Source organism: Danio aesculapii, chromosome 4 (genome assembly GCF_903798145.1).
Source record: "Danio aesculapii chromosome 4, fDanAes4.1, whole genome shotgun sequence".
Lineage (NCBI taxonomy): Eukaryota > Metazoa > Chordata > Actinopteri > Cypriniformes > Danionidae > Danio > Danio aesculapii.
In genome coordinates, this window is record NC_079438.1 from 35,937,609 (window position 1) to 35,955,361 (window position 17,753).

A 17,753-nucleotide genomic window follows, 5' to 3' on the forward strand; every position below is an offset into this window, starting at 1 on the left:
TTCACTGAGCCAGATCGGTAGTTATATATTGTTTTGTCAATTCAATCCTACATTAACTCTCATAAATTACTGTACATATTATATTGAATTGTTGATTATAACTTCCCCTTTCAAAAATACACAGTTTTACACTAAACAAAAATGGCTGTGATTTTAACAGAAAACTGTAAATATGCTACAGTAAAGTCTGGTTAGCAGTAGGTTTCCTTTATATATGCAGGGAATGGAGCCTTTTCACAAGACTGTTAAGACGCGTTAGGTAAGCATAATCATAAATCCTTGGAAGTTTTTAATATTTAGATTTTTTTAATGTATGTACATTTATATGCAATTATTAATGTATTATATCATCTTTGCATCAAATTACAAAAAATGAATTTCCGCATTTTGAGGTGTTTCTAATGCAGCTGAGAGTGAAGTTGGGGCTGAGAGTAATTTGACGTTATTCTCTCCTCTGGCTGCCATCATCAGTCTCACACTATTTTTTTTCCTTTTTCTGAAAGTCTTGATAACACCATTGTGGAGTTTTTCTTTTGATATTTCAGCAAATAGGGTTGTCATTTTTTTGTACATTTACTGCGCTCCAAGTTTACCCAACCATCCACTGCTGAGAAACATACATTGACTTTCCCAGAGTTCCCTGCATGACACTTCTTTTTATATGTTTTTTTTACGTTACTATGGTTCTCACCATTAATATAGTAGTTTACTCTAAATTCAAAAATGTCTCTACCGTCTATTTTAATGTTAATGTTGTGGCAACCACAGCTGCCAGGTATTTATTTAGCTTTTTTTTTACAAACATTTTACGGATTGTTTTTACAGTGTATTAGCATGGTATAGCCATAACATAAAATAAAATTGTTCATAAATTGTTCCCTAATTTTGATCTTCATTATAGATATGTGCGTTGCTATATTTTGTATTAAAAATATGTTTAGTAAAGTATATAGTAAGTACACTATTGATCTTTACCCTTATCACATTCTTTTGTTCGAATGTAAACATTAGCATTTAGCTAACTGCATTCCCTTGACTTTAAATGCATCTTGAAACCACAAGTGTCCTTGTGACGTTTGGTTTATTTGCTAGTAAATGTTATTTGCACTTTGCTAAATTCATTTGCTTTAAAGCTGTGTTTGTGTCTTGATGCCCAGTGCGCTTGTCACATTCTGTTTGTGTTGTATGTAAATGTTAGCAATTAATTGTTTTTGGTAATTAGACATCAAATGTTTTTGTTTGCAGCAGTATCAGCCTTACTACATTGCATCTTGATACCACAGTTTACCATCAAGATATCTGTACCATCATACAATTATTAGCTTTCAATTTTTTATGAACAAAAAGTTGAATGTGAGGAAAACAACCCAGGCTCATTCTGAAAACGTAGCTCTATATACGATCTATACATTTTACGTCCTAGGAGGGTTTTTTTTTTTGTTGCAGTTTTTGTTTTCGTAAATCCACCAGAGGCCGCTGTCAACTGACTGACTGACTGACCGACCGATCGACTGACCCACCCTCCTCCTTTCCCAAGCGAGAGTGTTTTGAAAAGCAATGTAGAAAAAGTAAAGACCCTTGATTTTTACCATGTTTTCAGATTTGACCACTTTTTCACCCTGTTTTTTTACTTATTTATTTTTTGACTTTGTTTTTGTCTTACGTGCTTTCTGGAACTGTTCTTCACCCAACCCTATCGTCGCGGTCAAGTCCTGTATGCGTCTGAAGTCCGCCGATAGGCATGGTGAGCTACTGGGCAAACTGGTAACAGCACGAAAGGCATCCATATGGAGGTAAGTGGTCAGCTGCTTGCTTGAAAAGGACTGCCCCGTGGCATTCGTTTTAAAGAAGAATTGCAGCCATACGTAAATCTGGCTACATGATTCGCAATCTCCAGAAATGTATATAGGGCTACATTTTCAGAATGAGCCTATGTCGGAGGCAAAATCTTGCATAGGTTCACACTTCAAACTTTGCTGGCCTCTACTCTTTATTGTATGTGTATTTGCATTTGGGACATACTAATCCCAATGCTACGTAAGTGTTATTATAGTCCAAGTGTAAGAAAACATGCAGATATAGCTTTATTTTTCAGAATGCTGTAACCTCTAAAAATGCAACAACAATATCAGATGACCAAAGAACATTACAGTCAACAATAAATAAATCAAAAACACAAAACATACTCAAATTACTCATCAGAAAATTCACCAGCAGGCCACAGCAGAAAAGACCAAGGCAAGCAGTTCATTTTGATCCACATTGCAGGAGCTCTGAATCAATCAACTGTTAGTACTTCAAACATTCTGCTCAATTGTAAAACAATATTCATGTTACTTTAAAGAATCCGACTTCTATTTAATCTCTCTCTCTTTCTCTCTCTCTCTCTCTTCCACCACACACACACACACACACACACACTTTTGAGCTCATTTGTTCTAGGTCTGAAATTTATATTCTAAGCTGCTGGCTGGTGGAGAAGTTCAGCCATTGACTTATGTAGGTCAGAAGGTTTAATTGGATCTCTCTTTATTGAGATGGAGCTCTTTGTCTCAACACGTGTGGATGCAGATGTGCACACACGCACACACACACTGCAAATTGGAGGCTGCTGTAAGTTTGAAAAAGCAAACAAACAATGTAATCTTTCCCACATTGGTAGTCCTAACACTTAGCAAGCTTTAAGAGATGAAAGCGTGGAAATGCATGACACTAGATTAAAAAAAACAACATAAAGTTGCTGCCACTGAAATCACCACAGTTTACCCATTTTAGACTCCAATATTTACATCAAAACACTCTGGGAGACTTATCAAATATGAAAATATATTGTGCTGGAAAAGGTTATTGGTTTTTTTATCATTAGCAGGAGAAATTAAATTTGTTCTGCATTTTGAAAACCTACTACTGGTAAAACCTACTAAAAAACTTTATAAGAAACATGGACCAGTACATATTGTGCATGTTTTGATTGATTAAAACAAACTTTGGTGCAGTTTGCATTCAGCCACCAAACAAGCAGACCAAGACCTCTGGATGTAATATGAACACAATCTGTACCCAAGACATTTAAATAAACCAGAAACAACATTTTACAATATGTGACCATAAAAATAAAGTAATACTTGCTTTTGTTCTCATCCTAGTTGCTAAATACTGCTCAATATAGGTATTAGAAACTGATCTTCATGTGTGTTTGTGAAAGAAAAATAATTGTTGTTTTTTGGTACTTCAACTTATACCATAAAAAATGTCCAAATGCTAATTGAATTAGGATTAAGTCATTTTCTTTGGTCATTCTCTTTGGTCCAGACCAAAAGGACCAATCTACAAGCGCTAACACATCCTTCCAAATGTGTCAAACAAAAAGGTCTCTGTTGCCACACTTGTTGTCACGCATTACTTTCTAAGTAAGAAGCTCATTGCTTGTTGTTAGCAAAGTAGACTTCCTCATGCCTTTTTAGTTTACTTAACAGTCATATTTACTGTCACTTAGAGCAATCATTGGGGCATGCAAGACCAACATGAATAGGGAAATACTGAAATCTGAAAAATGTGGATTTAAATATATGTATAAACACACAGAGAAACAGTAAGTGTCAAACATAAGCCATTAATCAAAACTGCTAAGTGTTGTAATTGACATAGTGTTTGTCAAATATCACTAATGAAAGTGAGAGCATCAGTTTCAGCATCATATTGTGCGCTTCTGTAAAACACTAGGGATTAGTGGACCAGAAATGCAGTTGGGATTAGTTGCAGTTTAATCAATAAAATTTGTTTATTTTTGTGCATGTTGTTAAAATGGTCCTGTTATGCTCTTTTACAAAGTCTTTATTCTGTTTTGGCGTGTACTAGAACAAAATGCATTGTTTTTTTACATCATTATTATGTAAAAATAATAGTAATAAATAATTATTACAATTACTTTCTCTCCAGCTTGGCACAAACAGCATGATTAGTTCTGAAATTAGTTCTCGATTAGTTCCAATTAAAGACCAGTCTTATGAAAAATCAAATGTGTTGTGATTGGTTAGCTGTCCTAGTGCGTTGTGATTAGAGAGCAGAGATAGCCTGAGCAGCAAAGCTGATCAAATATCAAAATTTGCCTGTATTATCAATAAATTTGCAAATGTTTTGGGTTGCAAACATTTAAATACATAAATGTACTAACAAAACATTTATGGTTTGTAAAATACACACTGATGTCTATGAACATGGCAATGATAATTATATTCAACCCAGGCTCATTATTGATATGTACCCCTACATACATTTCTGGAGAGCACGAAATACGCCCCGGGGGTACATTTTTTTGCAGTTTTTGTTTTCATGAATCCACCAGAGGCCGTTATGTACGCCTTTTTAGATCTCAAATTTCTCTCTCATGCCATTCATGCCTGCTGTTCTCACGTAAATCCACCAGAGGCCAATGTCAACTGACTGACTGACTGACTGACTGACTGACTGACTGACAATATAATACGCCCACCCACCCCTTCCCTAAACCCAACCGATAGTGTTTTCAAAACCCGTCCACCATTGGCAGCGTCTTATGGCCTCGTAGCTTTCCTTTTAATGTTAAAATGCAACAATGAGTCTGTGTTGATAATTTTTTAACATAATCTGATGATGTGTGTTATTCACAGCACATACACACTGTTTAGAAAAGAGCAGTGAACTAGAATATATAATCTAATCCTCTCACAGTTAAACATCCATTTACTTTGATGCATTTTAGGAGAAGTTGATGAGTTTACATGTTGTATATCCAGCAGCTATCCATTAGCCCTCATAGATGGAAAATAGATGATCATTATTAAGATGTATAAATAAAAAATGTGTTCTTACACATGTTTGAGAACTGAAATATCAAATATTTTACAACATATTCAATTTGAGGCGAGAATATGGGTCAAGAGGATTTTGTAGAACCTCACAGAAGCGAGTTTAAAGCTAGAAGCTATCATTTTTGTAGCTATTACAAATATTAATATTATCTTAATTCATAAATTGACTAATTTAAATAGCACTTGACTACAGCCTGGGGGAAAAACTGATAAAGCACTATTCATTTAATTTGTACCTGCTAATTTATTATTCTTTATGCAGATGCACCCCCATTTTCAAGTGATTTTTCAACACAAACATGCAGTTAGTGTCAATGTGATCAGTTCGTGCTGGCATTGCAATATGTATGATGGATTTATGCAATACTGCTTTAGAATTTACAGTTGCTGTCAGCCTTTATCTGCAATGTCTACTGTCGGCAGTAACAGAGCTTTGGCATTTGTGACATGCCACCATTCACACTATAGAGTCTCACCACATGCACAGTACAAACTCTAACAACATAATGTTCATTCCTGTGCTTTTTCAAAGCCCACTGCACCTGTCCAGCATGTTCAGTACTGTAATCAGTTTACCCCACTGCTTCCTTAGTCATGAAATGCTGTTCTTTTTTCAGCGCACTTTAATGTGCCGCTTGAGGAGTTCAACGTCAGCATCTTCAGACTCTAGACAGGCTGTAATCATTGACTCTTCAATGTGCGCCACTGTGAAAAAGAGGCTCAGGGAGATTGCTTGCTAATTTTAGCCCCTCTATAGCACGGATGCTCTCTGTTCTTACTGGTGTCGGATTGCATCCACTTGCGTGTACGCAGGTCATGAAAGCATGCAGGTGTGGGATGTAGAGTTTTGTTGCGTTGCAACCCTCATAATGTCACAAAAGTCAGCTCACTTGAAAAGAAGATTAAGGAAAAGGCTTTTATTGAAGGATTTTGAAATGAGCTTTTTTGTGTTTCTGCATCTTGTTTGAACCCTGCTTTCATATTCACAGTCCTCTATTTGGTTGCTCCTTTCTTATCTCTTCTTTTTTTCTGGCTGGACTGAATTAACCCCTCAGGTCTGCTCTCTGCTCTGAGAAACTAGGACAGTGTCTTTGTGAGCAAACAGCCTGACTGAAAGCATTTAGGAGCATGCATGTCCACACAACGTCTCAGTTACAAAGTCACCGAAAGGTCAATTAAAGCTCTTTTACTTTTTCAGGGTAAATTTCTTTCTATGAAAACAGGAGCCTTGGACCGCAGTATTGAGGCCCTGTTTACTCCTTGTATTCAGAAGCATTTTGTCAGTTTATTTACAGGTGGACTGCACTTGAAAAAGGCGATATGGGGTACAGTATAATTTATTTTGAGTACAGTATGTCCACTTTTTGACCACTTTCAGAGGTAGTCGAAAAACATTAGATTTTTTTTGTGGTGTAAAGGTTATTGCACACTGGATACAAAATTTTGGTCCGTAATTTTCGCACGTTAAGCAATAAATTCTACCTCACGTTGTGTCAATCATATTGACACACCACCTCCAAAAATTTTGTCTGTCATAAAATCAGGTTAAATTTGTTGCATTGTTTGCAACCAAAAATGCATTTTGAGAGGCGATTTGACAATTTGGGGCCACTGTACAAACCAAAGGCAAAATCTAAAATGGTTCCAGAGAAACTAATATAATATAATACAAATCTTCTGTGGTTTATTGTATGCTAGTTTGTCTGCACGGTTTGGTATGTTTGTCTGTCTTTGTGTGTACTTTAGACAAATTGCCAGTCTCTGTTCAGGATCAATTGGTCACCAAAATTGGTGGTCTTATTTTTAATATGTGGTTCCAGTATCGCTAGTAATGTTTCAAACTGAGCCACGGACATCCAGAAGTAAACTTTGAATCAGTCAGGACAATCGTGCAGCTCTTTGATAATTATATTTTTGTACCCTACCCCTATCCCTAGGTCCTTGAAACAGAGTGTGAAGAGGGAAATGCTTCAAAATGTACCCCTAAGAAATGGAACAGCACTACAACACCTGCACACATCAGCATATGTCATCACGATCTCCTGCTTCATTTGAGATCGATGATTGCGACTGCTGTAGTTATTCTAGTTGTGTTATTTTTTGGTATTCATCTTCAGGAAATCACCAAAGGCATATATCATGTTATCATATCGATATAATAATATGATCATAATACGATCATAATACAGTAACTGTACTGTGCATTTACACTGTGACCATATTCTTCTATGTAAGCACACACAAAAAAAGCATTATCATTATATCAGAAGCTGTAAAAAGATAATTCCTAGCCACTAGACTTTTCTGACAGGGTATTCGAGTGTCATCGAGTGACGGGATGTTGTGGGACTACTATACGGGAGTTATTATTAGGTATTATAGATAGCATTTTTTTTTTAAAGCAGGACGGGAAAACACGAACACCGTTATGAATGTATCAAAACATATGCTTGTTTGTTGTGTCAGAAATAGCCATTTTTTAAAGATATATTATATATTTTTTTAATTAATGCATTTTTGTAACTAAAAATATGAGGTGTTGCTTAAAGTTTGTATTTGGGTAATTTAGACAAGTCCTCCATACAACAAATAAACAAAAGGCCCACAGGAAAAAAAAATAATAACATTAAATTTGATGAAAGCCACTAGTGAGTTTCTTAGTTATTTAATTAGTAGGAATACTGTGTGTATTACTGTTGCAAGAGTTTTAAAGAAATTTATAATTTCCCTTATAGTTCATTTCAACTTAGATATTGCTAGCTAATTTGACAAATAATTACTAATAATATAAATGGCAAGTTGTACATTGAATTAAACATAATTTTGAAGTTGAAATACTCATATTTGGGATTTTTGAATCTTTTTTGTGTGTTTGTGAACTGAAAAGATTTGCTTCACTTAAGATGGAAACCCAATTAAACAGTTTAATATATATATATATATATATATATATATATATATATATATATATATATATATATATATATATATATATATATATATATATATATATATATATATAAGATCTCCAAGATATTCTCTGCAACTATAATACTTGCTAAATATTGTGCTGTCATATGCTACAATAGTATATCTTAGTCCTAAAACCCATTATGAAGTCTATTTTAAACAATGCAAAATGACCTTGAAATCAGTCACACAGTGATAATACTTGATAATATGAAATTCTGTAGCTGCTACACTGTAGTCCCAGAGTTAAGAGAGCTGAGGTGTTAAAATGGACAGATGTGAGGTGTGTTGTCTGAGTAATGGCCACAGAGACCTGAGACCTTGTCTTTGTTCAGTCAGAATAGATGACAACAATTACCTGCTGAACTGAATGACAGCCCTCTGGCGCTAATGCTAATTTATGTCAATAGATAGAGACCACCAAGGCCACCAATGACTTTACTTAAAGGACAAATCCTTCACACTGTTCAGGGAAGAGTAAGTCTCTCCTTGTCTGACCCCCAGCACAATACTTTACCACAAAATTTAGAACAATGAGAAATATTGAGATGATCTGTAGCATTAGGCATAAACGCATACCATTTACTGTACATTATGCTACCTGTTATCTTAGCTAAGCTCTTAAGCTGCTTTCTCTGTTATTTTGTATTTATTTTTATGTATTTTTAGTCATTCTAATCCCTGGCATCTTTTACTAATTTCATCAGCTCATTTAGGTTATGAGAATGAAGAAATGTGTGAATATTATTCTGGTATGTATTAAAATCATTTGGCACATTATACGCATACAAAAGGACCCTGAAGTCATATTGTAAATGTGTATATGTAGCTATTTTTGAGTTTTTAATTATTAGAGAATAGAGAATATTCATTCATTCACTCATTTTCTTTTCGGCTAGTCCCTTTATTAGTCCGAGGTCACCACAGCGGAATGAACTGGTAACTTATCCAGCACATGTTTTACACAGCCGATGCTCTTCCAGCCGCAACCCATCACTGGGAAACATCCACACACACTCATTCACACACATACACTATGGTCAATTTAGCCTACCCAATTCACCTATACCACATGTCTTTGAAACCCACGCAAACACTGGGAGAACATGCAAACTCCACACAGAAACGCCAACTGAACCAGTCGAGGCTCGAACCAGCGACCTCTTTGCTGTGAGGCGAACGTGCCGCCCACTGCGCCACCGCATCGCCAGAATAGAGAATAGTTTAGAGAATAATTTTTAGAATAAATAAATTTTACTCATTAGAGAATTATTAGAAAGTTGTAATTATTAATAATTATTTTTAATGGCAGTATTGTATTGTATAGAGGAAAATAATGTGATATGGAGTTGCTTGCAAAATGTGGTTCATATTTAAATATTATGTTTTTGACAACTATAATCATTCTCTTTTATCCCATTTGGTGATGCCAGTGGCGTTTGGCCTTTCAGTTTAAGTGACTGAATGGGTTAGTTGGGTTTTCTTTTGGCACAATATATTCATTTTGGCACAGTGTTATTTCTGGCACAGCTGTGCAGTTTTTTTTTCACAATTTATTTTACATTCACCCAGCTGGAATTGCCTTGTAGTTGGACACACTGTAATCCATAATTGCAATGTGCCGTGGATCAAACAGTCTCTCTTCTGGATGCGCTGCTCTTTCTTCCTTCCAGCTCCAGCCATCTCAGGGCTTTTTTTCTTTGCCATTGTTGCCGTTTTCTTTGCTCACTGTGGATTGTTCAGACACCAATATATGTGAATGTGCAAAGAAGTAAATGGGAAAAAAAAGAATTGGTAAAAACTTTAGTGGAGTTATTTCTTCATTCAGTCCTGCCAAAGACGTTACAATACTTTTCATGACTATTTGTATTGTAATCTGATGATTAACCCAGGCTCACAGAAAAAGGTGTCTGCACCTAAATTGTTGCTCTATCCAAGTATACATATGACTGCCAATTGATGAAACATTTATTTTTCACATCAATAATAATTAAATAATTAAATTTAGAAAATGTAGAAATTCTCACGAAACTGAATTTGCTGCTAGTTTTTTGTCAAGGTAAATTTAGGTCCAAAAGAACACTTGGATGCACCAGAGACAACTAATAATCAAATGAAGTAAGGTATCTATATAATTTGTAAATGTATGTACACCAAACAGCATTAACAGTAAACAACTTGCATAAAAAGGAATGGAAACACTAAGATGTGCAACTGAGTCTGGTATTTAGTTTTATTATTATTTATTATTGTATAAGATATGTACAAAATCTACAATGGAAACATAAAAATCTTGTGATGTAGCCTGAAAGGAGGATGTAATTCGATAATTAGACTTACCAGTGCATTGAAAATACCTTAATCATGTGAAGCAGTTAATGATGGACATTTACTGTGTTACCAAATCATGCACCGGCCTGCAAATGCAAGAGAATATGACAGAGTGTAACTGATTTATTATAGGGGAAAAAAACATCTGCTGTGGTTTGCAGAAAGTTAATTTTATAATTCATATATCACACTTGGCTGTTCATTTCGCTCTGGTGACCCCTGATAAAGCAAGGACTAAGCTGAAGGAAAGTGTGTGAGTGAGTATATCACACTTGTTTACCAGTAAGTGACGTGTTTTATCCATTTGAACACATTGGATGGAAACTTTATTTTATGGTTCTTTATTTGAATGTTTTTTATGTAAAGTTCTAATTTTGCTATTTTAATAAATCTTATTTCATTAACCCATTTTTTGGTTCCTACCTTAGGAACAGGGAGTAATCCAGCAAGTGTATAAGTGTATGCTAACTGGAAAATGCATACCATAAAAAAACTGTATTTTAAAGTTGCAAAACATAATCTTTCAGCTAATTTTAGTGCCATTTACCTGTTGTTTTTGGCTGCGCTGTTTTTTATAAAAAAAATTCCAAGTTGTCATGTTATTTACTTCTCATTTTTGCTATTTAAATTGCACAACTTTCAAGGCAAGTTTATTTACTTAAAAGTCTATGTTCCTTTTCATTATCTCAAAACAAAAATGATATACTGTATTTTAGTTATGCCATCCTCCAGTTGCCGCAGCACTACAGAGTTCCTGGTGACAGCCCAAATGCAATCAGGAAAATGGTCCAGGAGAACAGTAGTTTTTTGGGAATGGGGCTTGGTGGCTACTTGTTCTTGAGACTGAGTTCCTGTAACTATTCAATGTTAATAAGCATATAGAGGACAGCCTAACAAGAATGTCACCTGACCCATTTTACATCTCAAAGCTATATACCGTGACGAGCTGATCATGAGTCAAAATAAAATAACATAAAGACTGAGAAAAGTGTGAAAGGTATAGTTATTCATTCATTAATTTTCAGCTTCGTCTCTTTATTAATTTGGGGTCGTTACAGCGGAATGAAACGCCAACTTATCCAGCATATGTTTTTAAAGCAGCGGATGCCTTTCCAGCCCCACCTCAATGCTGGGAAACACCCATACACTCTAGCATTCACACACATTACGGCAAATTGGGTTTATTCAATTCACCTATAGTACATGTCTTTAGACTGTGGGGGAAACCCACGCAAACACAGGGAGAACATGCAAACTCCACAGAGAAATGCCAACTGACCCAGTCGGGGTTGGAACGAGCGACCTTCATGCTGTTAGGCGATCATGCTACCCACTGTGCCACCTTGACACCAAAGTATAGTTATTACAACTTTTTTTTTTTAATGAATAAACCTGTTGCCTTAAAGGTTTTCCACCCTTCTAAAGCATAAAAAAATCTATAATACTGGATGTTTGCAGTTACTTTAGGAACTATATTAGAAATTTAAGTTGATTTTTTTTTATTTGTTTATCTGAAAAACAATGTCAGACAGTTATTCTCTTTGAACATGTGTGTTCTGGTGTAGCTGTGTAACTGTTTACTGCCAGTTTACCTAATTATGTTTGAGAACAGTGTATTTCATTTGTCTTGAAGGCTCCCTCAGTGTATGTGGTGCAGGCTAAAATGTGTGGACCATAGCACATGTGGGTTTTAAGTTGCAAGCAATACAAATATTAAACATAAACATTAGATGATCAGCTTGTGTAAGTACTCGATCCTCTGGAATGCTCACTCCTGTTTTTTGGCAATCTGGCAACTTGCATGTTCATCAAATCAGATGTGTGAATATGAAAAACAGTTAATAAACCCGTTGCACCCTTTTGGAACTGTTAAGTTGACTTAAATAATTTTTATAATTATGCACATAGTTCATTTACCTAATTTTAAGACAACAGGTGTACTTACTTTTTTAGGTAAAGTTAACTAATTGCTTTATACAGTTTATATTTTATGATTTGTTACAATTTTGCCTGCTAAATAAAGCTATGGTTTCAACTGTTTCATATGCTCTAATGTTTAATTCATTTGATTCAATCATTCACTCAGCATAAACACGGCAGTACCTTGATGTACATGTAGGGGCAGTGCTTTACAATCGACACACATCCACTTACACCAGGAAAATAGCACTCCACAATACAAGGACCTACCCAAAACACTTATGTCACCATCAATCTCTGTAATGCAGTGCTACTTGCTCCTCAGGAATATGATTTTGTCCCCTATTTGTCAAGGCGTTCCAGTTGAATGATGGCCATTCAGCCAGACTTCATCACAAGAATAGCAAATCAGACACGATTGTACACCATAGTTCACTGTACCATCATAGCACTGCTTATACAAATGTATTATTTATTGCTTTATATTTTGCAGCATCTCTAGAGTATAGCAACATTTACTGTTTACTCTGTTCAAGCGGTTTGTGGAAGTAGTTTTGTTTCTCAAATGAAAAATGATCAGATGCATAACTGCTTTTGTGTACATGACGAAAGTAAATAAGACCTAGAACTGACTCTCAGTTGCTGGGTTTCTGGTAGTCATGGTGCAGGGTAAAACTGGCATTAAGCTAATGCAATAAATGGTTCAATTGTGTGTGAAGCACCACCAGTAGACACACAACAAAAGATGGCCAACTGAGAGAATGTCTGGAGCTGTTTTTTGGCTTGGCTCTCAGCTGCTGAGCATGTTGGCTGGCTTCTGATACAGGCAGTTCACAGTGATTTGGACTGTGTGTGTGTTTAAATTTGTCAGGTAATGTTATTGCCGTGTGCCTGTGTGAGTACATATTATATTTTGTTTTTTTTTTATGATAACTTTTTAGATAACTTATTCCTATGTTGCCAAAGCTGAAATTTCAGCATTATTATGTTAGGTTTTAGTGTCATATGATTCTTTCGGGAATATTTTTGAAATGCTGATTTATATGCGGATGCTGCTCAAGACATTTTTCTTAATATGAATAATGAAAACAGTTCCTCTTCAGTTTTGCTGTATTTTTTGGTTTGTTTATTTATTTATTTATTTTTGCCTGTACACCTTGTGAATTCATGGGTTTTTACTGTTGATGTACGCTCCCAAATTGCATTATTGGTCATTGATTTGTGCTTTGTCACCTTTGGATGTTGAAAGTGACCATAATTGACATCATTAGTTTGAAAATTAATAATATTTATCATATAAATGAAAAACTATAATGTGTAATATGTGTGAAATACATATAAAATTATTATTATTGTTACGACCCTGGTCTAGGGTCAAAGCCGCAACATAAAAGAACACCCGACAAATAAAATTCACTTTTAATAACCCCTTTATATAGGGTCTCTTTATTTGTCTTTTTTTTGTCTTTTCTTTTTTTTTATCACCAAAAAAAAAGTGAAGCCAAATACCTCGGGGTGAACCCACATAAAATAATAAACAAAAATACACTAACTAAACACCCAAATGAAACTCACTACACCTAATAAAATAATAGAAATAAAAATACAAAATCTACACCTATCTCCCTGACTAACAAAAACACAGGTGAAAATATTTACAAAAAAGAAAAGTGGCGTCCAACCCCTACTGCCTCTTACCGTGTATATATTTACAATAATTACAATCAACAAACACACAAACCAAAACAAAAATAATAGGAAGGGGAAACACGGATGGGTATACAACAAAGTCAACACTAGCACAACAGCACGAGAAATACAATCAACGAAAAACAACTCAACAACCAGAATAACTTTTGCACAACTTCAATAACACGCCAACAAAACTCGCTCTCCTCCCTACGCCCGTTGATGTCTTTTTAAAGGTCGCCCTGGAATACTTCCTCCAATCCCAGGGCACGTCGTCTACGTAATTAGGGCGGGGCCTGCAGGTGGAAAGAGGGAGAGAGAGAGAGAAACAAACACACACACAAACAAACACACCTGCCAACGCAACACCCCCACCCATTTAAGTCAAAAAGTTTAATTCTTTTTGACAATTAACACCAGAAAACAAACAAACACATATCAAGCCCTTGAAAGGGCATCGGCAATAACGTTTTCTGTACCCTTCTTGTGGCGGATGTCAATGTTAAAACCTTGCACTACTAATGACCACCTCATTAGTCTCTGATTGGAGTTGGCCATGCGCTGGAGAAAAACCAGAGGGTTGTGGTCAGTGTAAATCACGACAGGTAAGTTGCTACCACCCACGTAAATTTCAAAGTGCTGGAGGGCAAGAAGTAACGCTAGGGCCTCTTTCTCGATTGTGCTGTAACGCTGTTGTGTTTTTGAAAATTTCTTTGAGAAATAGCACACAGGATGATCAACTCCATTTTCACCCTCTTGGAGCAGCACTGCCCCAGCTCCCAATGCACTGGCATCAACTTCTATTTTAAAGGGGTGAGTAAAGTCAGGGGCAGAGAGAACTGGGGCACTGCACAGAAGGTCTTTAGCTGCACTGAAAGCTGAATCACACTTTTGATCCCACACAAACTTTTTTTTGGACCCACTTAACAGGTCAGTGAGAGGGGAAACAACGGAGGAAAAGTTTTTACAGAAACTCCTGTAATAGCCCACCATACCAAGGAACCGACGTAATTCTCGTTTGGTGGTGGGGGCGGGGAAATGAACAATAGCCTCCACTTTGGCTTCGATCGGGCGCACCTGTCCTTGTCCGACCTGCTTACCCAAGTAAGTGACCACAGCTTTAGCGAATTCGCATTTTTTTAAATTCACAGTTAAAGAGGCTTCACTTAAGCGGGTGAACACTAAACGCAGGGTTCTCATGTGGTCGTTCCAAGACTTGGAATAAATCACGACATCATCAAGATATGCCTCGCAATTTGTAACACCGGATAAAACTCTCTGCATCAACCTTTGAAAGGTTGCTGGAGCGTTTCGCATCCCGAAGGCCATCACGGTGTATTGCAGAAAATTATCCGGCGTTACAAACGCGGAAACATCTGAAGCCCTCTGCGTCAGTGGTACCTGCCAAAAGCCCTTCAATAAATCAAGCTTAGTCACAAACAAAGCAGCACCTACGCGATCTATACAGTCCTCCATTCTGGGCAACGGAAAGGAGTCTGGTCTGGTCACACTGTTCACTCTCCTGTAATCCGTACAGAATCTGTACGAGCCGTCCGGCTTGGAGACGAGCAAACACGGCGAGCTCCACGGGCTGCTGCTGGGTATCACCAAACCGTTCGCCAGCAGGTAATCTACCTCCTTCCTCATCTCCTCTCTCTTTACAGGGTTAAGTCTGTACGGGTGTTGTTTTAGAGGTGGCGAATTAATAATTTCAATATCATGAAATAAAACATGAGTCTGACTTGGCACATCTGAAAAGAGAGAGGAGAATTCACAGATCAAGGAAACGACATCCCTGCGCTGTGAATAAGGGAGGTATGCCAATTGGTTTTCAATGTCATTTAAAAATTCCGAATTGCACAATTTCGGTGGCGTGGTCATTATTTCTGAAACCCTCAACCCGTCCTCCTCAGAATCCACAACAGGAGACGGAGGAGCGCACGCCAACACTGGCGCTGTTTCAGAAAGAGGCTTATCTGTGGCGGTTCTATCCACGTAAGCCTTCAACATATTTATATGACACACGCGAGATTTTTTTCTACGTTCGGGGGTGCGAATTAGGTAATTTGTCTCACTTAGTTTCTGTTCCACTACGTAGGGCCCTGAGAAGCGAGCATGGAGTGCAGAGCCTGGCAGCGGAAGAAAAACCAGCACCAAATCTCCTGGTTGAAAGCTTCGCGCAACAGCCTTTCTGTCAAATAATTTTTTCATGTGAGCTTGTTTGGATGACAAATTTATTTTTGCCATTTCCCACACACGATTTAAACGCTCACGCATTTGAGTCACGTACTCACAAACGTTAACTGGAGATTTCTTCTCCGATAACAGCTGCTCTCTCAACAGCTTTAGGGGTCCGCGGACGGAGAACCCGAAAATTAACTCAGCAGGGCTGTATCCTACAGATTCCTGTACGGTCTCGCGAATGGCAAACATCAGCATCGGCAACCCCTCATCCCAGTCCTTCCCCGTTTCCACACAGAACGCGCGCAGCATGGACTTAAGGGTCTGGTGGAAACGTTCCAGCGCGCCCTGCGACTCGGGATGATAGGCGCTCGATAGCTGGTGTTTGATGGCAAGCTCACTGAGAACCTGAGTGAACAGTGTTGAGGTAAAGTTTGAACCTTGATCAGTCTGTATTATTTTTGGTAACCCGAATATGGAACAAAACTTAATGATTTCTTTAACAACAGCTTTCGCTTTGATGCTGCGCATTGGGACAGCCTCTGGGAAGCGCGTCGCAGCGCACATCAAAGTGAGTATGTACTGATATCCGGATTTAGATTTTGGCAGCGGTCCTACACAATCAATAATAATTCTCTCGAATGGTTCACCTATCACCGGTATTGGACAAAGGGGAGCAGGAGGAATAATTTGATTTGGTTTGCCAGCCAACTGACAAACGTGACATGAGCGGCAGTAATTTACTACATCCGTTTTTAGACCAGGCCAAAAAAAATAACGCAAAACGCGATCGTAAGTTTTCCGAATGCCCAGATGGCCAGAAAGTATATGATCATGCGCTAGTTCTAATATTTGTGAGCGGTAACCAGTGGGAACAACCACCTGACGAACAATTTCGCCGTCTTCCCACTGTCGCATTAAAGTGTCATCTTCAATGAAATATGTTACCTTTTTATTGGGTGCTTTTGCTTTGTCTGTCACAGCCGAAAAGCAGGTCACTAAAGAAGGGTCAGCCTTTTGTACAGCAGCCAATTGTGAACGTCCCGTTTGTAAAGTCGTGTCACCTATGGGAGACACAGGCTTTACAAACAGCCTCCCGGTTAGTGCTGAAAAAAAGGAATCAGACACGTCAATCACGTCTTCAAATTTGCGTGCTTGCGCACGAGTTACGACACACAAGGGAAATGCATCTGGAAATTTAGTTAACAGATCGTCAGATTCATCTGTTAATGGTTGGTTAACCACAATTGGGGGAGGGAAAACTATGCCACTAGCTAAGTCATTTCCCAATATAAAATCTACTCCTTCCACTGGAAGTTCAGAGCAGACCCCAACACACACCTGTCCAATAACTACATCTGTTTTAAGGAATAGGCTGTGTAAAGGAACCTTTACACAGCCTTTTCCTATACCACGCAGAATTACGTCAGCACCTGTGTAGGTTTCTGGAGTCAGAGGAATAGTGCCAGCCAGCAGAAGACTTTGGGCTGCTCCCGTGTCCCTCAACACAGACACTGATTTGGGTACGTCACTAGCGCTGCAAGCCACCCAACCCCGTAACATGAATGGCTCATAACCTGATGTAGCTGACAAAGACTTTTCACTAGTATTTACAAACCCAACACCTTTAGGTTTAACTGAAGCATTTTTTTTCTTCCAGGCCTCACAATCAGCTATGAGATGACCAGCGTCCAAGCAATAAAAACACACTCTGCCCTCACCAGAACGCTGCTGAGCGCCCCTGCGCACCCCAAAAGCTCCTCCCCTGCCTGGTTTCGCAACACCCGTCCAGCCCTTTACCTGCCCTTCAGC

At 37.6% G+C, this 17,753-nt stretch overlaps 1 protein-coding gene and 1 long non-coding RNA gene across 4 annotated transcripts in view; both read left to right on the forward strand.

The window, feature by feature from the left end:
- magi2a (membrane associated guanylate kinase, WW and PDZ domain containing 2a) overlaps positions 1 to 17,753 on the forward strand; it is a 345,845-nt gene that overhangs the window by 23,799 nt on the left and 304,293 nt on the right. The gene's annotated exons all lie outside the window — the stretch shown is intronic.
- Positions 14,082 to 16,345, forward strand: LOC130222927 (uncharacterized). 3 transcript variants are annotated; one of them, XR_008836551.1, is made up of 4 exons: positions 14,082 to 14,573; positions 14,691 to 15,755; positions 15,859 to 15,971; positions 16,104 to 16,345. It is a non-coding gene; the product is annotated as an uncharacterized LOC130222927 (long non-coding RNA). The 3 variants fall into 3 exon arrangements; XR_008836552.1 differs by having other exon boundaries at positions 14,691 to 14,864; positions 15,298 to 15,755; positions 15,859 to 16,345; XR_008836550.1 differs by having other exon boundaries at positions 15,859 to 16,345.